The following is a 27,477-nucleotide window of genomic DNA, read 5'->3' as shown; positions in this document are numbered from 1 at the left end:
AGGATAGCCGAAACATCTTTCGGATGATTCCAATTTTTGTTTTAAATTCTGCGTAACTTATTTACCGTGTCCTTAAAAAGGCGTCTGGTGCAGCGGGTAAAAAACGACTTCTTGTTTATTCGCTTAATTGTTAGTTATCCGCAGGAAAATCTAACAAAATAATGAGAAAGCAAGTTACGCAAGATATGGTTTCTTTTGGAAGGACAACATCAACGATTGGATATGGGACTATTTCTATGGATGTTGAAACAACGAAAACTGAATCGTAAGCCCTTCGAATACACTGATTTTAATAGTCAAGATATTTGCCCAAAACCTTAACGTGACAGATTCTTTCAAGTTTAGTTTTGGGTGGTTCAACAATTTTAATAAACAGTACGGGTTACGTAAAGTGAAACTGTGTGGGGAAAAATTATCCATTTGACCCAATGCGTTGAACAAAGATGGCGGACGCTGCTCTAACCAACGGTTTCAAATAGGTAGTGTGATAATAGAAACATGGCAAAAATAGGCTCATTACCCTACTATGATTTATTCTTTTTGACTAACTTTAACTTTTTAATACGTTTTGTTAATATAAATACATGGATTAATCCTTAGATGTAATTTTTTGTTTTGTTTTGAATATATCACGCTCCAAATATATCACGCTAAAATACAGACCGAGTGTGATATAATCGAAACATTACTGTACAGCCAAATAATAAAATTTCATAAATTTGGACGTAAAACTTTACGTTATATACACGGCATTTACGAAAAACAGCGATATTCCCAACCTAAACTTAAAATAAATACTCTGTAGCTTTATTAACAAGAATCGAATTAATTTCCCAGCTATTCACTACATAAAAGTAACACCCCACAAAGTAAATAATCATTAGTTCGCTAAAGAAAATATTTACCCTTCGTGACTTGGCCCCTTTTCCAACACTACCCCCGACTCTACCTTATTCCAAACATTTTCCATCCAACACGGCAACGACGACAATAATCGTATGGTTGACAGCATTTGTTACTCCTTCGCACACCGATCCTAAAGCTAAATGCACAAATATCGTGCACATGATGGATATAGCTTCTACCTCAGAATCGTACGAAATGTCACCTAAATTATGCAGATTAATAATTTATCCGGGTAGCGCGAGTTAATCACCACCCTTGAAGTATATGTACTTTTGCATATCTCTGCTGCGGCGAGGAATTTTTATGGATAATATGCAAGTTATGAACCAGTGTCGTCATTAGACTGACTAACCGGGATTTCATATGGAATCTTTCGCAGTAGCTCGCCAAGGGTTCACCCATAGGAGATTTTTTTTGCAAAATTCAGTGGCCCAGGTTTATGTGGCTTCGATCAACTTTTGAATTCCAGGTGTTGACTAAATGACAAACTAAATAAATGAGAACATTATTTAAATTTGCTCAGTTTTTGGCTACGTTTTCATAAGAATTTTTATCTTTATTCACTAACTTGATAAAATTTGTTTTTTTTTTCGGTTTTCCCTGTAAATTGTAAATTGAGGTATTTGAAATAAAATAGGTTTAAACGATAGTGCAAAATAGTTATAGAGAAACAATTAAATTAGGTCACCCCGGTCTTGTAGGACAAATGAACTGATTTTAGTCGGAAGTTTATAATGTTTACAGCATTTTTTAAAACACATAATCTAGACGTGAACGTTAAATGCATCAAATGAAAAAGTGTGGTAATGCAAATATCAGTGATCGTTATATGATAATCATCGTCAAAACGGTATGTCAGAAACCCACGTTTCCTATGTAATCTTCCATAGAAGTGGTGACAGCATACAACCTTGTGGATATCCGCAGACACTCAGTTTCCTTATTTCTACTTGTCTTAACGATGAGCACAAATGTCAGTTGCTAAGCATTGGATGTATTCAGTTCATATATATGAAGATACTCCATGACCTCGAGCTGCTTGCAAAATGGATTCGAAAGACACGTTGTCAAAAGCACCTTCAATATCAAGAAAAAACTCCTAAACTTGATTGCTTTTGCGAAAAAGCTTTATCAATGTTGTCGATAGCACTGCGCTGATATGAATGCTGCGGCGCATGCAGCGGGTGCTCATCCAAGCTAACATTGTGAATTTGGTGGCTAATTAAACGCTCCATTGTTTTGAGAAGGATGGAGGTCAGACTAATCGGCCTAAAGCTTTTTGCCTCCTCATAAGTGACACGGCCACCTTTGGGAATGAATTTTACAGTTATTTCCCACTACGTCCTATTTTTGTAGTATGCGCGATGCATGGTTCTTCCAGCAACTGATGCAACTCATGGTTCATTCGCCTGCGCCACGTTCCGTCTTGCATCTGCACGCTACCATAGATGGTACGCAACACCTTTCGTTCGAAAACTCCAAGGGCGCGTTGGTCCTCGACGAGTATAGTACAGGTCTCGTGGCCCTAGATGACCACCGGTCTAATCAGCGTCTTGTAGATAATCAATTCCGAGCGGCGGAGAATATGTTTCGACCGGAGCGTCCTCCGGTCTCCAAAGAAGGCACGATTTCCCGCCAAGATCCGTCTCTGAATTTCTCTGCTGGTATCATTGTCGGCGGTTACCAGCCCAAATACACGAATTCGTCGACCGACTCGATTTTGTCATCGTCAATTCGAACTCGGGATGGAAGGTTCACATTGTCGTCTCTAGAACCTCTTCCTCTCATGTATTTTGTCTTCGAAACGTTGATGGCAAGTCCAATCCTACTGGCTTCAACTTTTAGCCTGATGTACGTTTTCGACATCGCCTCAAAGTTTCGTGCCATTACGTCAATGTCGAAGATCGATCGTGCCACTCGTGTCTATCCCCGGTCTCCTTATTACACCTCCTAACGCAACGTTGAACAGCAGGTACGATAGATCATCACCTTGCCGTAAACCTCTTCGAGATTCAAAGGGACTCTAGCGTGTCCCTGATACTCGAACAACTCACATAACCCGATCCATCGTCACTTTGACTAATAATGTTAGCTTATCCGGAAAACCGCACTCGTGCATTATCTGCCACAGCTGATCTCGATCGATTGTGTCATACGCCGATTTGAAATCGATGAACAAATGATGTGTGGGCAGGTTGTATTCGCGGCACTTCTGCAGAACCTGCCGAATCGCGAATATTTGGTCCGTGGTGGCGCGGGAGCCCATAAATCCCGCTTGGTAGTGCCCCACGAACTCCCTTGCAAATGGAGGCAATCGCCGGCAATGAATTTGGGAGAGGACCTTGTAAGTTGCGCTAAATAGTGTGATCGCGCGGTAGTTGCAGCAATCCAACTTGTCACCCTTTTTGTAGATTGGGCAAACGACACCCACCATCCACTCCTCCGGAAGAATCTCCTCCTCCCAAATTTTGGTGATTACCCAGTGCAGCGCTCTAGCCAGTGTTTCACCACCGTATTTTAATAGCTCGCTGGGTAGTTGATCTACACCGGCAGCTTTGTTGTTTTTCAGCCGACCGATCTCCTCCTTGACTTCTTGGAGCTCAGGGGCCGGCAGCCTATCATCTTCTGCGCGTGCTCTTAGATCCGTTGCCATACCACCTTCGTCCTCCGCTGCTTCGCCGTTGAGGTGCTCGTCATAGTACTGCTTCCCCCTCTCAATCACCTCACTCGCGTTCGTAAGAAGGTTGCCGTCTAAGTAAGTTCATTATTCAACTAAGGTGTTACTCTAAAAGCACGCATAACTCGAAGCGGATAACCTCTTGGTATGCTACTATTATGAGTGAGTTTGTTTTATCCACGACCTCATCCAAGTCACTTGGAGATTCAATCGACGGAAGAGACCCAACCGCTCGTTGGATACTAGCCAGTTGGCCAACTCATGCAAACCGTCTGAGCAAAGAGTTACATCTAACACCTCTTCTCTGCCAGCTCGTGCAAATGTTGGGCGGTTTCCTACATGAAGTATGTGCAGATTTGTACTACGTAAGTATTCCATCAATTCAGTACCTCTCAAATTGATATCTGAGCTTCCCCAATTATTAAAATGAACAATTGCATCATCGCCGATTATAAAGGGAAGCCCATTTCTGCCACCCTTTTGAAATCATCAGAAGGTGATGGTTTATTATGAGGCAAATATACCGAACAATAGAGGCAGTTCCTGTTTTTGTTATCAACACTCATATTGGCCGTGACAGCACGAATATCGCGAGTTGGGGTTCGGATTTAAGACATGCGCTACTAGGACTAATCGCAACAATACACGCACGAGGCGTTTCACGTGAATTTTTCATGACATCTTTGTTGAAAGCTACAAAGACGGAGTTAAGCACCTTTCCAACATAGAAGTTTTCTTTATGACAATACTGCTCCTGAACCAAAGCTATGAAAGCATTTCCTTCCTACACAAGGCGGGATAGATTCATAGTTGCTGTACGTTTATACTGAAGATTAATTTGTGCTACTCTAACCATACTCGATCACAGCACAACACATTTCATCATCAGCACTTGTTGTACAGCAGCTAGAAGATACCAAACATTTTGGCTTATAATCGCATATAGCGAACCTCGAAAAGGGTATTAGGGACATGACCATCATTTGAATCTCACAATTTGCGAAGAAACAAACATCCACTGTGTCAGAGATTCGCTTAACACAGCAACGGTAAGATCCACGACACTCCGTGCGTGACTGGCATATTTTAGTCCTGCCAGACATTCGTTCTTGGTACGGAGAAACACCTTGACTTGAGGACTCCTATTGTCAGTCGCCTCTTACGACATGGGAGCAGAAACATGGTGGATCGATTCTTGGTTGAGATACTTTAACCCGCCGGATGCCACACGCCCTCTAGGCCGTTTTTATCCGTTTTTTTTAAATCGGACAGAAATCCTTCAGCATAAGAATCACTTGAAAAGTTTTCACCCATAAAACTCGGCAAGGATGAACCTCCAGTATAAAAATCGTATTAAAATAAATAAATCGCTCATAGGAGCATCCGTATATTTGATGTTCAAGATTGAAAGTCAATTAACAAAAACTACTTTGTAAGAATCGGATATATTTCTTTCCGGTTTTTTACTGAAGGTTTTTTTATCCGACTCTTACAAAGAAATATCCCAGCCCGATTTTTATGCTTGAAGTTTATATCCGGTTTTTATATTCTAATATATTTGAAACGGGTTTTAAGAAGCATGTTTTGTCCTTGCGACTTTTATTTTCGGTCGCTCAATTGAGGTTTTATGGTAGTTTATACCCTCTCATAAAACCTAGATTGTACTTGTAGTGTGCTATAAAACTTCAATTGTTACTTGGGTAGAACATAAATGTTATTAAAAATAGAGGATTTTAGGGATAAAACGTTCCAAAATCTAAACTTACATTAAATGTAATTTTTCCTCATATTTCAACCGAAGCGGACGGAGATCAACATGCAAAGCCCAAATGATGTGAAATTTGGCATATGAGTTCGCTTTGACATTTGTTTACAATATGAAGAAGCCTTTGAGAATTATGTTTTAAAAATATCCGAACCTGTTACTGTGTGAACCGATCCGGAGATGGCGCCCAACTTAACCTACATACCTTCACATCCACCCTCGCAGGGTTTCTCCTCTGTCTTTGCGCTACTCAATTCTATGTTTCTGGTTGTTGGTCGCCACTTTCACGTGAGTTCTGACAGTACCGGGACGTCCAGGCAAAGATCGTCACATTTTATGGTGGGTTATCTGCAAGTTTGTTCCTTGCATTCAATTAACAATCGTGTCAAACGACTCAATTTCCAACATTTCCATGTCCTTTAAATAAGCTTATAAAATGAAATCAAATTTACATAATCGTGATATTCTCGAAACCCTACGAAAAGATGAGAATGGCATAGTTTTTCATCAAATAATTTTTTGAGAACTTTTCAACAATTTAAACAATACGTCTAAATGGCGCCAATTTCCATAAAATTAAAAAAAAACAAGAAAATCTATTAAGCAATTAAAACATTACCCCTTTATTAGAGCATAATGATTTGGATTGAAAATTTTTAATGAATATATTCAATTTTTATAATTCAAAAATTAAGGAACCTGAAACCCGATCTTCTCTAGTCAATATGTTGAGTAGGTGTTTTACTCACACCAAGTTTCTCATCGATTCCATTCCTATTTGTTAAATCTTGTGCTCTTTGTAAACTATCATCGCCAGTATCGCGAATCCACTGGTTGATGTTACTTGTTAGTTCATCGAAGCTACACTGCAGGATTATTTACGCTGTGTTACGATAAACCCGTCAATCCGTGGGAACTTCCTCCTGTTTGGGTAGACTACATCACCAGTTACGTAACGTAATACAAAACCTTTATACTACACAGTGATTTATTTTCTCCAAAAAGTCAATTATTTTCCTAAAATCGAACTTTTGTCCGTCTCGGCATGGTAATGGCGAACAAAAGCACATTCTCCATGTAGATTTTCCTTCTTTCGTTCCTGCGATTCGTTTGCTAGAAGCTTTTGACCGAAAATTACCCCCACAAAAGACCGCCGAGTACATAGGTATAATAGCGTGCACAGATTGGTGCCCGGTTGCCGCGAGAGGCTAAATATCAAATTGATTTATTCCACGTATAAATAACATGAATTTATTCTAGAAGGAGCTAAATTTTATGCATTCTAATCACGGAATATACATGTTACCATGAATTTGCATAAAAATGGGCGCCTATTGCTAGGGGGCCTATGTATAATTGTATACCAACACTAAACTGGTAGGCAGACCAGCTATAACGTATATTGGCTGATGAATACAGCAAACGGATAAGGTTCTAAAACGGAAAATTGGAGAAAAAGCTTATTTCACTAGCGCCTTCGAGACTAGTACGGCAGTACCCAAGACGTCGATATAGAAAGGTGGTGATATTTTTACGAGCATGAGTTGGATCATAAGATTTTTTTTCTTTTTCCGCGAAAAATGAAGATGTGAAAGAGAAACCATAAATAAGTGAACACTCAATGCACCTCCGCAATTTCTTTACTATGGTGTAGTTCGCGTAGATATTTTGAAACTTACTTTTTTGTTAATCTCTCACCTCTCTCACTCATTCAAAAAATTAAGATTGGATTGAAGTGTGTTGTGCTCTACTTCATTCTGAAAAATTAAGCAGCTTTTGTGGCTGCCATATTTATATGCACTACGTATTATAAACTTAAGATTGGACAGAGAATGGGTAAAAAATCGAAAACGAAAAAAGCAGTTTTTTCCACACCATGTGTTAGATCTTCAAAAAATCAATCAGCTTATGTAAAATGTTGTTACAGTACTGCTGATTGATTTTTATGAAGATCTAACACACGGTGTGGAAAAAACTGCTTTTTTCGTTTTCGATTTTCGCGCTTTCTCTGTTCAACCTTAAGGGGTTATATACAAAGTTGTGGCAAAAACAGTAATCTAAGTTCGTGATTTTTTTAAAGCGTTTTATGCAATTTTTTTTAAAGCAAAAGACAGCTCGTTGGTAGTGCTATCGAAGTTCGAAAAAACAAGTTGAATTAAAAAAATATTGAAGGTTGTGGAGTAATGGCCTCCCCCGTAGCTAGTTTTTTTGGCAGAGGTTTGCGGTGAAAGCTCTCCAAGCCGAACCGCTCAACTGAAATCAAAATAAGGAAAAAGATTATTGAAGAAAAATGTATTGGATGTAATGGATCGGTTTCCCAATAAAAAACGTGTTTAATCCACCTAACAGTGTGATGAGACATTTCTTATAACTCTTATCACTCTTCGGATATTATATCGTTTGAGAGCATTTAGAACTTGATGCTTCGCGATGTTTTTGATAACACATACTACATGGGATAGTGGCAGGACTCAGAGAATCGCTCAAATCAGCATAGGACAACATCAGTGCTAGAAATCTCAAACCAAATCAATGGGAAAGTGAAAAAATGGCCCTTAAAATAGACATACCAACGAATTATTGTTAATGCTCTGTTAATAAAATATCTAAATTGTGGTGGGAAAACTGAATTTTCCTAAAGGGGTTATATATTGTACTGAAACAAAAAAAACATTTTTTTTTTGAATCGATTTGAAGTATATATTTTACTCAAATTTCCAACGCGACTGAGAACTAAGAAATCAACGCTTTTTCTTGAAAAGGGCGATACTAGCAGTGATACCATTCAAAGAAAATCAACAGTGTATATTTCCAGACTTGGTTTTATTTCCTATTTAAGAACTATTGTATTTTTTTGCATCCTAGATTGCATGATTCAGTGATCGAAACCCAAAACTATATAAAGTATTTGAAATTATTAAATTAAAATTTGTTTTTGCTATTGAAATTGACAAAATGCCCCTTTGGCGATTGTTTACTTTTTCGGTCCCATCTATCAGCATTGAAGTATCGCCCTTACGTTTTTTTACAATAACTACCGTTTTACACCACCGATTTCGTCCGGCTTTTTTCAATAGAGATCATTGTTACTATTTACAGCTGGTATCAGTTTGATAATCCTAAAAAATACGAAAATAACAGTTTCGCCTCTAAACTGCTAGCAAAAAAAGTATCGCCCTGTTTGTTTGCATGGAGCATGGAGGGCGAAACTTTAAATAAACAAACAAAAATACAGTTTCGCCTGTTGTACTTTTTGCTGTAGTTTAAGAAAGCAGTATCGTAGAATCCAAATTTTTAGGTTAATTTGTTGCGTTTCAAAGCCCTCATTCGCATGTAAGAAAAAAGCCCTATGTTTACATTTGTAAGTATCGCCCTTTTCACAAAAAAAAGCGTTGAAATGAAATCGCAGCTCCTGATATCACGCTATCTCTGAAGTACATGCGTGCATAGTTTCAAATTTTACTTCGACATCGACTTTTTCTAAAGGTGACTTCCCAGTAGTATTCTTGATTTGAATTATTATCGCTAATCCTAATGCAAAAGAACAAATAAAAACCTCACGAAAACGAACCGTTTGCGAAAATCATCATCATTACTGGAATTTTCATTTTCACGAAACTTTTCGATAACCTTCCGTCACTTGCGTTAATGCACTGGGTGCACAGTAGGGTGACAGGAAAAAAATAGCCCCTATCGGCCCACCTCTGCGTCGATTCCTAGTCCCACCAGGAGTACTTGCACCAAATTTGAAGCAAATCGGACAAGTCTAACTACCGGACCAACGGGCCTGAAGTTTGTATGGGAATTTTCAATAATAACCCATCAGCACGCATTTTCGCCGCTAGGTGGCACTGTATGCATCGTATTATCACTGTAAGTGAAAATAAGAAGGATAATTGAATTGTCTACAACTTAGTCGAAGACTGCAAGTAAATCCGACTTTGTTAAAAGAAGTTATTAAACTTTTAACGAAGTGATGTCTGAGTCAGTTTTGCATGGGGCCTAATAGCGCATGGTTGTGTATCAGTACTCGATTCACACGAACTTTTTGTGAAATAATCGTTAGGTTTAGCTCAATGGTATGTTCAGAAGAATTATAGTAAATATTACGAGTCATGCTTTGATTAGAAAATTTTAGTTCCACCTGTTACCGCATAGAGGGCGCCAACACTAACTTTTCAACGGAGAGAGATAGAAATTTGGTGTCTTCTACAAAGTTATAGAATAGGCATTTTTCAGTATTTCTTCTGAACATCTTGATACTCTATCTCTCTTCTATGAAAAGTTAGTAGTGGCGCCCTCTATGCGGTCACAGATGGAACTAAAATTTTCTAACCAAAACATAACTCGTATTATTTACTATAATTCTTGTAAACATACTATTCGGCTAAATCTAACCATTATTTCACAAAAATATATAGTTCGCGGGACTCGAGTGCTGATACACAACCATGCATTGCTAGGCCCCATGCAAAACTGACTCAGACATCACTTCGTTAAAAGTTTAATAACTTCTTTTAACATAGCCGGATTTACTAGCAGTCTTCGACTAAGTTGTAGATAATTAAAATATATTTCTTATTTTCACTTACAGTGATAATACGATGTATACAGTGCCCCCTAGCGGCGAAAATACGAGCTAGTGAGTTTTCTTCATGTAAATTGTTGAAAAATCCAATCAGGCACGTTGGTCCGGTAGTTAGACTTGTCCGATTTGCTTCAAATTTGGTACAAGTACTCCTGGTGGGACTAGGAATCGACTCAGGGGTGGGCCGGAGTTTTCAAAAATTCATCATTTTTCTGGGCAGTCTAGTGCACAGTGCTCTAAAAATCTAGCGAAATCGTCTTGGGGCACCAGCGGGTCTGTAAAGAATACTAAAAATTAATTTCTATTCCATAATTTTCAGTTCAGCAATTCGAGAGATCGTGCTCACCGCAAGCCATGAAAAATAGACTACGTTGTGAAGCGATGGTCACTATTTATTAAAAAATCACGGTTGAATAAAAAATAAAACTATTAAAAAATTTCAAATAGTTTATAATTTTCACAAACTTATTAGGAAAAATTGTTTAATAAGCTTTCGTAATATTGCGTAGGAAAAAAGCTGAAAATTTGAAAATCAATCTGAGGATTATGATTGATTACAGAACTCTGGAATTTTCTATTGGAATGTTTTCAGGCAGGAATTTGATATTGATGCTATTAGACAACTGTGAAATCAAGATCAATAGATTAGTTACATATCAGGACCCCATTCCGACAATTTATCAAAAGTCCTCATGATGTTTACAACAACAGGTTATCAATCTACGGATCAGATAATTGTTATTGTAATATTGAATTAAATCAGTCAGCATCAATAAATTTTCAACTCCAATCCAATATTTTTTTTGGTGTGGTGGGGGGGGGGGCTGTATGGTGTTAAACCCCAAAACCTTCTCTTGGCTACGCCGTTGCTTGGAGTTATTTATTTCGCTTTTCATTTTCCGAAAGGTTTCAGATCGATCCGATGGTCATAAGTTAGAAAAATTGCAGTCAGAAGGTTCGCACAAATGAACATTTTTGCACTGATAAGTTATCAAGTTCCTTCCAGACAACTTGGAAATGTTCGGTGATTATTTCTAGCGGTTGTAGATAGAAAAATGAAATACAAAATTCGATTTATCGAAATAATGTTTGGCTTATTTCAATGGATTATTACTATATTGAACAATAAATAGGCGACGAAGAGTAATCCACAAACAACAAGCCATAACTTTTAAAGTATTCAAAATAGATATTTGAAGTCTTCAGTAAAGTTATTCGCAAAAGTAAGAGCTACAAATTTGCTGAAGGCATCATTTCGATATAATCACTTCCAAGAAAATTTGTGAAAATATCTCACTCATAGGGGGATTAATCAGCAACAGCACAATACCAAAAGAAAGGGCATATTACCTCCATTAAATTCTCCGAAGATACTGTTGACCTAAAATAAGCCGTTTTGGCGTTAATAATAGATTACATGTTTTTGGTCATATTTCTGGCAATGGAAAATGATAAAAATCTTTCGTCCGTATTTAATGTTTAATATCTCTTTTGATAATAGTCCGATTTCAACAATCTATAGCTTGTTCGAAAGGTATTCGTTAAAGCTGTCTAAAAACATATAAATTGGTAATCTGTATTGTCAATTCCGGCAGATAATTTAAAAAAACTGCAAAAAACGCCATTTTTACGCATTCAAACATTCATATCTTAAAAACTAAACATCAGAATCAAAAACAAATTAATAGCGTTCATACTGTTTTTTAGTTCTTTCATTTAAAATTGGTTTGGATAAGATCGGTTCAGCCATTGCTGAGAAACACGAATGAGAATTTGTCCGTTACATACACACACACACAGACACACACACACACACACAGACATTGTCCCAAATCGTCGAGCTGAGTCGATTGGTATATAAGACTCGGCCCTCCGGGCCTCGGAAAAAATCTTGAAAGTTTGAGCGAATTCTATACATTTCTTTTATAAGAAATGTAAAAAATCGTGGAAAAAAGACGTGTTAACCAAAAAATTGAGTTTTGTGGTGTTCAAAATTTTAAACAAAGATTCATGGCAAGAATAAAAAGATTTTGGATGAAAAAGGAACCATTCAAGTACACGAGAATGTAAATACAAACAATACAAACAAAAAAAATATGAAAATCGGTTGAATAGTTTTTGCGATATCACGTTCACCGCAACGGTACTTTTCAAACAAATTAGTTCCGAGATAATTGCGTTTGAAGTTTTGTGTTAACTTCATACGCGGAAGAACCAACGCGCTGCGAACGGCTGAAATTTCGCACAGATATTTTCAAAAGTATGTACTTTCAGAATATTCAATAATTTTTTTTTAGATTTTTTGAGTTCCAACTTTGTATATAACCTCTTAAAACAATAAACGTTTCAGCCTTTCCATTGCTACATCTTGGGTAGTATCCTTCGTATACATAATGGAAGTCAGTCGTTTTAATTATTTTGTTTGAAAATGTCTTACTTTTCATAACTTATTTTGTATCAACCCAAAACTTGACACTACAACCAGTCACGAAACTTTTGTTTGCTGATAATTTAACGACCAGCACAACGATACTGTAGTTCAAATGACACAAACCCTGATCAATTATTTCCAATCAAACTAAAATATTGCACAGTTTTCAGTGGCGCAGCCAGAATTTTTTTTTTTTTTGTCGGGGGGCAGGGGGTAGGGCCTTAGGTTGATTAAAATGTTGATTTTTTTTTAAATGATGAAATTTAATGAGTTTCATCAATTATTGAAAATTCAGAAGCATAAATAGACTAACAGATGCCATTCCAGTCTACAAATAAGGAAAACCAATATAGAACATTGTTCATACCTCCATAGATTGTTTTCTTGTACAATATATCAATGAAGTCAAAGTCAAATTTTCGAAAACTTTCTCATCAGTGAAGATAATATTATTTCGAAATCATCAACTTTGAAGGTTTAACAACTTTTCCAACTTAAACAGCGAATCTTTTGATATACAAATTCTAGTGATTAATTCTCATAGAAGTAATCGTGAAAAATTACCTCTTTAAAACTGGTTAGTGAGCAAAGTTCTTGATAATATCATTTAAAGAATTTTGTCGAAAATATGAAGGCTATATGGATGTAGCATATCGAGATATAAAACAATATTTAGGAAATGTTTTTAAAGCCAGTTCTCTTCAATACATCTTTTTTTGAAAGCTTTAGGGACTCATACCTTGAATGCAATGTGACTTTTTTTGTTTGTAACCCGCGGAAGAGATTTATCAAATCCAGTAATATCAGAATAACTTGTTTAAAAGGTTTTCTTTTATATATAGTCTATTTCGATACTCTGAATATGTAAAGCATTCCTGTCTTCAACAAAGTTGTTTGAAATAGCATTTTCGAAAACTTTGCTGAAGACATTAAGTTTCGAGCTCAATTTTTTTGAAGATTAAATTCTCTAAACGATTAACCACCATAATTATTATATCAGAAGATGTGCTCTTTTACGTTGTAAAATGCTTCAATGCTACTTAACATCGAAATTTGACGAATAAAAATGATCGTGACCGCAAAAAAGCTATCGAGCATTTATTACACTTTTCTTCACTATTCAAGCTCACAACTTGACAACGAGCCCGAGTACATAGTACACAAGCTTGAAATACTTATATTGAAATTTTTATTAATTCCAATTTTGCTTAGCGGCTATCGTGACTACTCAATAGATTTTCAGTGTCGTTTGTGAAATATACATCGATTGTTGTTGTACGAGTGGGGGCATGAAGTTCATGTTTTCTGTCAACGCGCTACGAACGCCGCGCGGGTTTTCTGTTCTGTTGGATTGTATTTTTAAGAGTTTTTTGACTCTATGTTCCGTACTACTTAACCGATTTCGATAATTTTCTCTATCATTATTTCAGAGAGCGAGTAAAAGCGCTATAACCTTGGCTCATTAGCCAGGACAGAGCTAATAACCTCTACCCCATCCCAGGAACTTAGTACAAAAGGAGTGACATTAACCCTCCTAGCCAAGTCACTCCCAACGATTTATCAAACCCCCATCAAATTGAAACGATCGGTACGGTTGTCCACGTTTCTTCCTTATTCGAGGTTCAAAATAATACGTTGATTAAATCATTCATTAAACGAATAATTTGAATCCCGTATAATTTTGAATCATCTTCATTTTTTACGCTGCACGGTTGGCCTGGCCGCTTTAATGAGTGTGTTACATACCATATGTACCACAAGCAATAATATCGACAAGTAAAATTGTACGCGAACGCCTGCAATTTTCCAGGATCCCTACATGTATTGGCTGTGTATGTGTAGACTAGACTAGACTAGACTAGAGTAGACTAGACTAGACTAGACTAGACTAGACTAGACTAGACTAGACTAGACTCCAATTTTGCTTAGCGGCTATTCATATAATATATAATACAACTACAATCAAATGTTTATAAAGCCAATACTAACCTGCTAGAGACAAACTGTTAACGTCAAATATTTTTTATAATATTTAATTAAATTAGTCATTAATATACATATGCAATACTATGATAGTGTACCTACATTACAAGCAGGATTTTTTTTAAAACTGGCTTCTTAAAAAGAAAGAATGTGTTTGTCCCTATTTTATTGGCCGTCGCGGGGGCACAGTGCAATAAGTTGTGCTATCTTCTCGACCATGGTGTTAGACTCATAGGGTCATGAGCCTATTTTCGCCATGTTTCTATTATCACCTTACCCAATTGAAGCCCATTGGTTAGAGCAGCGTCTGCCATCTTTATTCATCGCATTGGGTCAAATGATACGACAACAATTGGGGCCCTCGATTCGAGCATTCATTGCTTTCAAACGCTGTTAATTCACTGTTCTTCAGGCCATTTGTGTTATTAGATTGGTTCTTGACAACGGAGCAAAGCTGTTTATACCAATTTGTACGCATTCCATAGATGGTAGGCCGAGCAATTAATTAGTTTGTAAGAAATTTCATGTCTTTCATCTCTCTCAACATTCACGACTAATAGTAATCGATACAAAAACTGTTTGGTTTGCGTATCGATATTGTTTGCCCAAAATACACCATAAAATGGAAAATAGCTGGTCATTACTGCATTAGTCATCAAAGATTAATTTTTTTTGAACTGCGGTGTTATAAAAATAACGTTTTTTGTGACGTGAGAGCTGGTTTTAATCTCTGTTATTTTATTTTTTAATTATCGATCAGTTTCTGTATTATTCAATGTTTTAGTAAAATTGGTACTGGCGACTTAACGATTCCAACTTGAAAAGAACTGTAGCGACCGCTTTGTTTCACGAAATGAAAGATGCTTTTGGTCACGGATTTTTGGCAAAAATATTTATTTTGCGTCAAATGGCCATAAGTGTGGTCATCATAGTTATGGCTCTAACCCAGATAGGCTGGAAATTTTCACGGTTTGCCGTTTTGGATTTTTTTAAATCAGTTTCAATATTGAAACAACTCTTACATACTTCAAAATTTAATACATGGGTGAGCATTACCACAAAATAACGGGAAAAATGATTAATGCCATTCAGTAAATCAAAAGATATAAACGTTCAAAAACGTCCACACCTGTTTTTCTGAAAATTCAAAAAGGGGCCTCTAGAAGGAACTGTTTTAGATAATGTCTCACTGTGTGGTGGGTTACTCTTTTCATACTAGTTTATCGCTGAAACTCCGCTAGCACTGTATATCGGTCCGCATACCAGTGTATTTAGTACGACGTATATTAAACAACATGCAGCACCAGGTCTATCAATTATCACGCGAGAAATCACTGAATAGCATGCAAATTCGTAGGTATATTGCCAAGGGAACCAGATTCACACACATGTACTCCTAGCATGCGTCGTCGTTTGACCTTTACTTAAAGGCATTAGATCCTTTGTTAATTTAGCTGATAATTGCGAATACAGTTGCTATTACTTCCATTGTGACAAGAGTTGATTCGTGTCGGCAGAAACTTTAACAAAAGCCTACATCACTAGCCTAACAGTTAAAATATTCGTGTTATCCAAAACTTGAAACAAGAGAATTCAATCAGGTTCAACAGATGGCTGCTCAAGCGCCATCAAACAATATCCCACTAAAAAAATGGTGAATGTAAATAAATTGACATGGAAATATTCTTGGTATGGCCCTGTTTGTTTAAGAAACAGTAATTCAGGAACTTTACGAAATGTCAAAAAATTAATCATTTTCTAAACTTTTTTTACTTTACTTATTATCGTTTAAAAACTAAAATAATACAAGTCAAAATATTATAAATTTATAATTTACTTCCGATTAATTTAGAATCGAAAGTTTCTCTTTGAACTTAAGGAATCTACATTTGTGGGAATAAAGATGTCAAAATGATGGCCAGGATTAGTGTATGTCGCTTAGTCTATACCCATATATTCAAAAGGCGGATCAAGAATTGTGAATAAACAATCATTTGTCTTCTTAGGGGCCGTTCATATACCACGTGGACAATAAACCTTCATTTTTAACACTCTCCTCCCCCTCCGTGGACAAGTGTGGACAATTCTTGTACCCCTACCCCCTCCCTACGATGTCCTCGTGGATTTTCATAAAAAAGGGGGTTTTCAAAAAAATTTCGTTTGTATTAGACTACTATGGCGAAGAAGACCAATTGGCGATTTGCGACAAAACTAAAATTAGTCATGCGACACCTATGATTCAATTCATGAACTTGCAAAGTGATACAGTTTGTGTTTTTTCACTCGCAAGTGAGTCATAGCTTCCAACAAAAACTTTCTATTTCTCGGAAAAAGCTTACCAGTACCAAAATATGAATGAAACGGGTAAGAAAATTTGTTTTATTTGCAATTATTCTGAAATTACTGGCATTTGAAGCTATTTGGTTCATACATTTCGGCGAAATGAAATGGGGGTATTATGGTGGTTATAAACATACTTTCCATAAATAAAGTTTCTACTGGAAACCGAGACCCAATTAGTGCCAATATTTTGGACTACGTAGGAGATTCTGTTAAGCCTATCAGAGAGAAGGATCGGCTGTTTATGATCCAATTAGCCGGATATAGGGTGATGAGCCTATTTTGGCACCATTATGGAGAGGGTCGCACTATTTTTTGAACAACTTAAAAAGAAGCCATATTACCTATAACCTTTTTCAGAATAAAGTATCAGTGCACTGTTTCTTAAACATCTGTATAATGCTTATTTGGCAGAATTGTCTCAATTTTCAGCATAAATGAAAATAAATGTTCTATTCTGTGCATCTATTCCCACCTGAACGTTCCAATTATCGCATCATGTGTGTGCCGATTTCCACCTCATCGAAAAACAATCTAGTTGAAACGCAATGCCTCATATTTCATTTGCGTCGATTCTAACTAGGTATCCAGATCATGGACGCCAACGCGATATTTGTAAAACGAATTATTCTGCTTTTTTCAGCCGATCAAAACAAACGTCAACATTACGCACACGAAAGAAACTCATCAGCTGTTAGTAGAAGAGCGCCCAGAACTGCGCATGCAGGAAATAACCATGCGAAAGTTAACAACTGGAATATAAAGTTCACATCACACATTACTTCCTCCCGATCCAAATTGTATGTGCAGATGAAAATAAAATATCTGCGATCAACAATTAGTTGAATAACTTGAAATAATTGATTACTTATACCTGAAATTGCATAACATTATGTTTTCAAGTTCATGTTTTGGTTTGGCCGCACTGGTGATTCTTTTCTGTATGATGGATGCAAAAAGTTGGTTTTGATTGTGGTAGTGTATCAGCAAAACATGCCAATAATAGGAACCCCTGTATTTAGTTTTATCCTATTATAACACTAGGCCTATTCTAGTGTTTGACGAGTGCTTTTAAAGTGAAATAATCGTAAAAAGGTTCTCCAGCTAAAATAAAGGTATGTATCAGTGCAATATTTAATATATTTGTGCCGGAATAACGAGATATGAGGCGGTAAATGCTGGCTCGAAAGTGTTTATTTTGCTAAGCGCCGTTGCGTCCTGTTTCGGTTCACTACGCGAGTGAGGCGGATCAGCAGATATTTCAATAAGGTGATTTTGTTTTAATTAAAAGTTGGATTTAGTGGATAGTTCTTAATACGTATGTGCACAACAAATAAAGAATATAACTTGAGCTTTTTTTGCACACCTGTTTTAGCCAAATCGATATTGTCATTATCTCATATGCTTGGTTCGAAACCAAGGGATACGAAATAGGGTCACAATAGGCTCTACTGCCATAATAGGCACATCACCCTATTCTTTCCTCGCGTGATCCGGAGAGTTTCATGAATTTACACCATCTCATGAAGGTTTAGCTTAACTTAGGAGGAACGTGAAATGATGTTGTGGCGGCTACCCGATCAGAAACGCATAACAAGAATATTTCAAAACTATATCTCCCGTTGTTACTTGTAATAATTTTCTGTTATTTTAACTACTAACGAGACCAAATTTATAACACGATATGTTACGAAGTTTGCATTCTGTTATAATCTTGTTATTTCATTCTGATCGGGTACGGTGCTGAACAAATCACATTTCGGGACAGCACACATATAGCTCTGCGAATAATATTAGAAACCACTATGTTTTACACCCTTGTCGCAAGATGTTAACTCATCATCTTATAAAATGATGGGTTTCCTTCATTGTCATAAACAATTATCAACAAATTGATCGGTGATTTGGTGTTTAAAAGTCATTTTTTTACCAATGTTTACAGAAAATATATGCACTATGACAAAACAGAATCAAATCAACAACACTTCCAGCGCTATCTGTGGGCGGTTTCAACGTAGAATCGCCAATGAAAAACGTTCAAACTTCAACCACAAAATATCATCCACTTCTTTCGTCTTTCACGAAATTGTCATGGAAATATCTCATCTCTGAACGAAATTATAATCATTTATATTTACGTTTTAAAGATTCATCATAATCACATAAAATTGAAGTAACCTATGAATTTATGAATTGGCTCGTAATTTTAACCACAAGCTTTCAAATGCAAAATAAGTAGTATTTAGTATTAATTACAGAATATTGAATCAAATGATTCCGATAGAATTTTATTCTCGAATTTCGTTTCGCACGATTTCTTCTGATTTTTTTTAATGATAGTTGCCATGTTATAGGCACTTTGACCAAAGATAAACCAACTACAAATATATTTGTATTTGGATAAACTCAAGACTACTATGTCCCATACCAGTGGCGGATCCAGAAGGAGGGTCCTGGGGGTCCGGACCCCCTCCCCCCCCCCCGAAAATTTTTAACTTCTTGAGAAATTTTAAAATAGTTTCTATTTTAAATTGGTTCTAAATTCAAAATCATTCCAAACCAGATTCAACCACCGAAACTGATTTGCATTAAATGAGGGTATTAAACATTACGTATCGTACAAAGAACATTTCAACATCAAAATTTCGGACCCCCTCCGAATTTTTTTTTCTGGATCCGCTCCTGTCCCATACAAAATATTTAGAAAACATGGTTCAGTAACCGTGAACCGGTGAACTCAATAATAGTATGCTTTTGCTGGCCCCTCGTTAATAGGCATCAGTGATTATTTGATGGCTACACAATGCTATGGTTACAACAAGGTTGGAAAAATTCTTGTGCAGTATGTAAACATGGTGTGGAATCGTTACGCAGAATGCATAATATGATCACTGAATAGACTGAATAAATAGTACAACTGAATCGCTTTTTTTGGGATAACCAGAACTGTTGCAGATCGGTTTGTATCCTAAATAGGTAATTTACGTTGCAATTGAAAATAAAAGGTGCGCTGAATTGAACCTTCACTTGATTCGTACGCAAAATATAGTGCAAAGCCCTTGTACAAGATTCCATAGAACACGATGGATCATATAGCAGTCGTTATAGATATTCTAATTTTTTTTAATTATCCATATTAGGGGCCATACACTAATTACGTAAGGGCATATGGGGGGAGGGGGAGTTTCAAAATATCTTACAAATTCTTATCTGAGGGGGAAGAGTTTGTCCTTTCTTACGTAGTTTCATAAAGCAAGTTTAAAAAATTAAATCCATAAGGAAAATATTCTTTTTAATAAGAAAAGGGAACTATTTTCATTTGTACCATATAATCCTTGTATATCAAACAATATGAGTAATTTTTTGGCTCTTGGTTGTACATTGTTCTGTTCGGGAACTGGAGTCACAATATGCCTTACAAGTTAAGAAGTGTTCATACCCTTCGTGTTGTTAAACCGACTTTGTTCTTTTCAAGCGTTCGATTCAAACCCGCAAGGTATCTGGAAAATGTCCCAACATGCGTTTGTCAAAGATCTTCAGTGTCGAATATTTCCAGAGTGTGAACTGTATTTTAATTCAAGAAAATTCGAAGATGGTTAACTCGGAGCTATGCGTACGATAAGCATCATAGCTGGAACTCAGAATAAATTCATGCCAGAAGAAATTATAAACTCTTTTAAATTCTACATCACAAGAAAATAGATTCAAAGGAAGTGGAATATAGCAAAGCAGATCATGTGGATCAAATTGCAGTTACTGAACATCTGACAACAGTTATTCTTTCTACTGGGCGAGATTGGCATGCAATTAAAATTCTGCAGATGATTACAGTTAAATTTTGTCATGAGTTTTCTTGTAATAATTCTATACATATCGTTTTCACTATCTTATCATTTGATGAATTAACAATTTGATTTTTTAATTACGATAATCATGATAAGATCTTATGTAGGGGGAGGGGGAGTTCACCCAAATCTTACGAACTCTTATCTGGGGGGAGGTTGAAAAGCTCTAAAAAGCCTTACGTAATTAGTGTACGGCCCCTTAGTGAAAAAAATAAATTATCTATTCACTTACTATCGACTACTTACTACTATAAGTACTTCAAGGTTTGTTATTTTACAGCTGTAAAATCGATTAATATTTTCACAGTAACATATCGTCATAGATACGACGCAAAGATCGACGGCGGTCTTACTCAAAGTCTCGCTTTGATTTTTATTATAGAGCTGACACTCTGACTGTGAACCAGCTTTAACGAGGGGTCTTATTTGGATGGTACATAGGAAAACTCTGACCACTCTAAGCGCACTCACTAATGACAATACACATTTATTTCATTTTCTTATAAAAGACAAAAATATAATGGTAAGTCCACGTGGACATTTCCAACATGACCACCCCCCTCCCCATAGACAAGCGTGGACTTTCTCGTGACCCCTACCCTTCCTTAAATTGTCCACGTGGTATATGAATGGCCTCTTATTAGTATCATCACATATGTAAATACAAGAAACAACGAACAGTTCATCCCGACCCAGTTTAATACACAAAAGAAAACAAACAACAATAATAGGAAAAACTATAAACTATTCCTCAGTGTCATCCTCACAGCAGCGAAAATGTTCCATTTCAGAAGAGGCATCTTTTGATACCTGAAGTATGTGCAAGCGCATTTCCGGATGTCAATCATCTGATTATTCCACACCGGGCACAGAGGAGTAAATAGAATACATTCTTGGCCAAAACTAAAAATTCTAAAATTTGATTTTTGATGTAATTTCTTATTTAGTATATTTAGTTTTTGATTTAATATATTTAGGATAAGCTCACTTTTTCACGATTTTTTGATTTTCCATATAAAATCAGCAAGAATTTTTTTTTTCAGATTTTGCGCAAGCTATAGTAACTTTTTTTGTAATTGTTGGCTTAATGTGCAATTATAAGCATTATTTTCACTTATACTGTGATTATTTCCGATTTTGTGAACGTTGGAACGAAAATAAAAAGTTTTTAATGTCACTGGGGATCCAATACTGATATATGCTCAAATGTACATGTTACAATGAATTTAACGCTTAAAAATGAACGTTATACTATTAATTACTCAATTTTACGAAAAAAAATCTGTGTGACAAACGTGGTGCCCCGCTTTCCACACTAGCAAATTCCCTGCCAATCGTGTATTTTGTAGCAAACTAAGAGTTTTTCTGCTTTCTAGCTTTCTCAGGAACGTCGAACCTTTGACGAGCAATGAAGGCAATGAGCCCAGAAAGTTGCCGAAAATCGGCTTTTACATCAATCTCGTCATCCATGACGAGACAGTGCGATTTCGTCAAGAGCTGAATGTATTTTGGGGTTCATCGCGATTCGGAGGCTTTTGAACTTTGTCAGTGGCGTAGCCAGGGGGTTATACTTCGAATATGAAGCGAAGTTTGATTAGGTTGATTGTCTTTAAAACAAACTTCCTCACCGATAAAAATCGGATAATTTTAAATTTTTGCTTAAATGTATATTTATGAGAATGCGTAGAGTTGACATAAAACCTCAATGTGATTTACAGCGATAATAATATTGTTAAAATAGAAGGAAAATGACGGAAAATTACTATTTTGCGTTTGGTCAGGATCGGATTTTAGGAGCATTTGAGTTTTGTTGTGTAATTTCAAAATATTTGTGAAATTTCAAAATATTTGAGTGTTCAATTACATGGTGTAATAAAATGTTGTATACGAGGACTCGTTTTGGATTTGCGAGCTTTGATAGCGAAGAAAAGTAAAATTGCTGCTCAAAAAAAATTGTTTACGGTCACGATCACATTATTTTGGAACTGTCAACTTGGGAAGTTTAGTATCTTCTAATAAAATAATTTTGTAGGTTAATCATCCTAGAAGTAATTATGAAGTATATTTTCTTCAAACAAATTTAGCTCGAGAGTCAATGCCTTCAGCAAAATTTTCGAAAATGCTATTTCAAACAACTTTGTTGAATGTGGCAAAATATATTAGACTATATGGTCGGTGTTAAGTCAGACCAAACTAAGTGACATTGTATTGGTTTCGAGAAAAACGAGTTTAAAGTTTGAATCGCAGCATCCTTTATATTATCATTTGAAATTAATTTTCGCTATATTTCTTGCTCATTGCAACATATTTCAAATCAGCTAAAAGTTGAATGTAGCTGAAGAAATTATTTATCCAGCGCTATGTTATTTCATTTTTTGAGTTTTTGCGACTCGGTCCGGTCTGACTTAACACCGACTATATGTGAAACAAAACTTTAAAAATGAGTTATTCTGATCTTACTGTAATTGATAAATCTCTTCTGCTGTGTATAAGCAATAAAATTCACATTGCTTACAAGGTCTCTAAAGTTTTATTGAAAAGAACAGGCTTTAAGAAAATTTCTTGAATATTGTTTTGTATATCGATATATTCCCAAGTAACAAATGAAGTTTTATAACATGCTACAAGTGCAATCTAAGTTTTATGAGTGGCTGTAAAACTACCATAAAACCTCAATTGTTACTAGGGTTGCATTTATGTAGCCTTCATATTTTCTACAAAGTTTTTTTTTAAAATGACATTATAAACAACTTTGCTGAAGGCACCAAATCTCTTACTATTTTTAAAGAATTACTTATCCCTAATCACTCATAGGAGTTTTCATCACCAAAATTATTATATAAAAATATGAGCTTTTGATGTTGGAAAGCTTCTTCGAAGTTGTTAAACCTTCAAGCTGATGATTTCGAAATTATGTGATCTTGACCGTTAGAAAAGTTTTTGAGCATTTAAAATTGCACTTTGTATTTCTTTGACTTTATTGATATATTTTGTTTCTGAACTTTCACTAATATATCCAACTTACATTAACTTTTAGCTTAATTTAGTTTTCGAAAAAACAACGATTATCACCCCCCTCCCAGGCCCGTAGCCAGGATTTTGTTTCGGGAGGGGCTTAAAAATTATTGCATAAATGTATTAATTCTGATGACTTGAGATAGTCACTGGAAACTGAACGTAATTATGAAAAGTGAAAACTATTCCAAAACTAAGGCAATAGACACTAAAAAACCCTAAAAGTATGTTGTCTGTTGCAAGAAAGGCTATAGTGCATCGACGAATTTGATTATTATTAATTTAGAAATTTCTCTCGTTACAAAAATGAATTTTCAAGAGTTCAAAGTATTTAGGGCTGCTTGAAAATGCTACGTCTAGATTACACGTTTACAAGGTGTAGAAAAATATCCAAAAACCCGTCTCACGAAACTTTACACGCATTTGCTAATCAGGAGAACGAAACCAACGTCAAGGTTATCTCCATGGATAGGAATATATCAATGTGAAATCCAAATTTACGGTTGCAAAGGATGTCCGCACAAAGTAAATGTCGGAATTTGCTTCAAACCTTCTGATAAGGCAGGCGATTTGTGGATGCGGAAAATAGGTTTAACTCATATTTTCATGATCAGGCGTCTTGCTACTATTACTAGTTCTGTGACTTCATCCGAAGTTTGCGTTAACTCAACTTTATGAAATTTTTAATTTAAATGATACTGATTAGGTTGTAATCATAACAATCCTGAGAAAAACACATGTTTTGCCTTTCTGATATAGAAAGTTGCAATCACTCTAAAAATCGTCAACCTAATCCCGGCCGAGAGAGCCGAGTGTCATATGCCATTCGACTCAGTTCGTCGAGATCGGAAAATGTCTGTGTGTATGTAAGTGTGAGTGTATGTGTGTATGTGGAAAAAATGTCACCTCTGTTTCTCAGAGATGGCTGGACCGATTTGCACAAACTTAGTCTCAAATGAAAGGTACAACCTTCCCATCGGCCGCCATTGAATTTTTTATTGATTGGACTTCCGGTTCCGGAGTTACGGGTTGAAGAGTGCGACCACACAGCAAATTCCCATATAAACTGAAATGAAAATTTCTCAAAGGGGGGAGTAAGGGAAAATTTCAAAATCGAATTTGCATTTTAGATGCCAAATGGCTTTAAGATGCATAAAACGTTGAGATTTGATGAAAGCTCGAAACGAAAATTTTGACAAAAATTGACTTTTTTAGACTGGCATATTTTGCCTTTTTCATATAGAAAGGTTATGCAATCACTCTAAAAATCGTCAACCTAATTTTTTTGACCTATAAAGGCTTAGGTAGGAGTTGCTACTTTAAAATTAAAACTATTTTAAAATTTCTTAACGCGTTGAAAATTTTCGACAGGGTCCGGACCCCCCGGATCTTCCTCCTTGATCCGCCATGCCATGAAATCGTAGTTTGGACAAATGAGAAAGACACAATTGCACCACTAGGTGGATTAAACCAGGTTTTTTTTCATTTTACTCTCATGGAGAATGGGTTAAAGACTGTCTTCGACAATATTATCTGGCAAATGAGAATAACTATCTATTTATTTATCTATATAAGTAGATTCTTTTTAGATACTTTTTATATCATTAGACTTACGAATTAAAAATATCGTAGACTGATTTTCCTAGGTCCCTGAATCTATAGTTAAAGTCAAAATGTAAAGTGAGTGCAAAAAACTACTGATTTCACTACGAAGCAAGAATAAGAACCTTAGCTTTATTGACTTTCAGCGATCTTGCAAAACCGTTGGAACTTGAGAAGAATTTAAAGAGAAGACCTAAATTAAGTTTATATTATTGAACATTTGAAGGTTTTATTTCGGAAATTTCATTGGAATTCATTGGTTTATGGACAATGTAATATATATATATATATATATATATATATATATATATATATATATATATATATATATATATATATATATATATATATATATATATATATATATATATATATATATATATATATATATATATATATATATATATATATATATATATATATATATATATATATATATATATATATATATATATATATATATATATATATATATATATATATATATATATATATATATATATATATATATATCAGAGTGACAGAAAAAAATTACCCCCATCGGCCCACCCCTGAGTCGATTCCTAGTCCCACCAGGAGTGTCTGCTCCAAATTTGAGCCAAATCGAACAAGTCTAGCTACCGGACCAACGTGCTTGAAGTTTGTATGGGATTTTTCGACAATTTACATGGAGAAAACCCTCTTGCTCACATTTTCGCCGCTAGGTGGCACTGTATACATCAGATTATCACCAAAAACTTAAACTTAAGAAGATAATTTTATTGTCTATCAAAACCTAGGAAAATTAGTAGTATTTTTTCTTGGTTTCGGTATTCTTTTCTATATAAAAATCCAGTTAACAAATTTTCTATTGCGATTAGAGCTATGTTCACCTGTTAAAACATGTTAAGATATGTCTAAGGATCAACCTTTGATGATATGTGGGCATGTAGGGCCTATTAAATCAGAGTGTAAGTGATCTTCCTACGGAAACATAGCAAAAACACGATTTTTGATTGGAGACACCTCTAAATCATGTCCAAATTAAGCCATTTTTGGCGAAAGTTCTTAAATTCACACCTAGCACAAAAATTTGAGCTGACCGATGTATATTTCAAAACTTTTTCAAAGTGTGGAGAGGTCTAATATATATATATATATATATATATATATATATATATATATATATATATATATATATATATATATATATATATATATATATATATATATATATATATATATATATATATATATATATATATATATATATATATATATATATATATATATATATATATATATATATATATATATATATATATATATATATATATATATATATATATATATATATATTTCAATGATTTAATCTACTAATGGAAACTACCCAGAATTCAATCTACTAAGCGAAACTGCTCAGAACTTGTTCACAAATCGAAAGAAAATTAGTTTGCACTGATTAACGAATGCTTCTAATTTACGTAAAATTTGGTAAATATAACATTGATGACACCACCAAAATAACTAGAAATTTTAAACTTATAAGCTTAATAATTTCAGCATCACTTGCTTCCGACACATGGAAGAGAACACATCGCACTTACATCTAATTTGCCGAAGAGGCTTTCTTTTAGAGTTGTCAATCATCATCAAAATGGGAAGAGATGTATAACTTCTTGAAGAAAGTTGTAATGTTTGTCTGATTACAGGTTTGTTTTACCACTATTTGGGAAAAAATTTCAATTAAAGTTGTTGCACCTAACGCATCAAAGTTGTACGGATAACGAAGACGAAATGAGAAGATCGGAGCGCAATTCCGAAAGCACTCGTGGTGAGTGTATAAAAGATAAAAGATAGAAAAGTGATCTTGAATCGATTTCGATTGGTTGATTTTTTTCCTCTCTTTTCTCACTTATTTAAGAATATCTCTCTCATTTTATTCCATGACGAGCAAAAACAGAATGAAAGACTGTCACATACTGAAGACATGAAATCGAAACACTTATCCAAACTTATTGGCTTGTAGATTCCATCAGTCCCAACATTTTAGCCGCCCTTTGTGATTGCTTACTGTTTTACCACTTTTTGACCGGTTCACTTTTAAAAGAATTTTCTTTTACACGTTTTTTGCAGATATCACGGATTTATGGATTAACAGTGTATTAGTACGGAACGAATTACTCGTAAATTGAAATGAAGCGTCAATAAAAATGGTATTGCGGTTTAATGACGCGAAAAAAACTGTCTTCTCGGCTTAATCGTTCTCAGACAAATTGAAATACTTTTTGTGTAGCACAATACAGAGTGCACAGTGTGCGCTGTCCTAATACAGAAATTCAAAAT

General features: G+C 35.4%; 1 protein-coding gene across 1 annotated transcript in view; it reads right to left on the bottom strand.

Annotated features, from left to right (window-relative positions):
* The window catches only part of LOC131689906 (facilitated trehalose transporter Tret1-2 homolog), a 64,042-nt gene extending 36,801 nt beyond the window's left edge, over positions 1 to 27,241 (bottom strand). The window contains exon 1 of the mRNA XM_058975293.1: positions 27,206 to 27,241. The gene's annotated coding sequence lies outside the window, so the exon portion shown is untranslated. The remainder of the gene's footprint in view (positions 1 to 27,205) is intronic.
* Between the last annotated feature and the right edge of the window lie 236 nt (positions 27,242 to 27,477).

Source organism: Topomyia yanbarensis, chromosome 3 (genome assembly GCF_030247195.1).
Source record: "Topomyia yanbarensis strain Yona2022 chromosome 3, ASM3024719v1, whole genome shotgun sequence".
Classification (NCBI taxonomy): Eukaryota; Metazoa; Arthropoda; class Insecta; order Diptera; family Culicidae; genus Topomyia; species Topomyia yanbarensis.
This window is presented reverse-complemented; position numbering and strand designations above follow the sequence as displayed.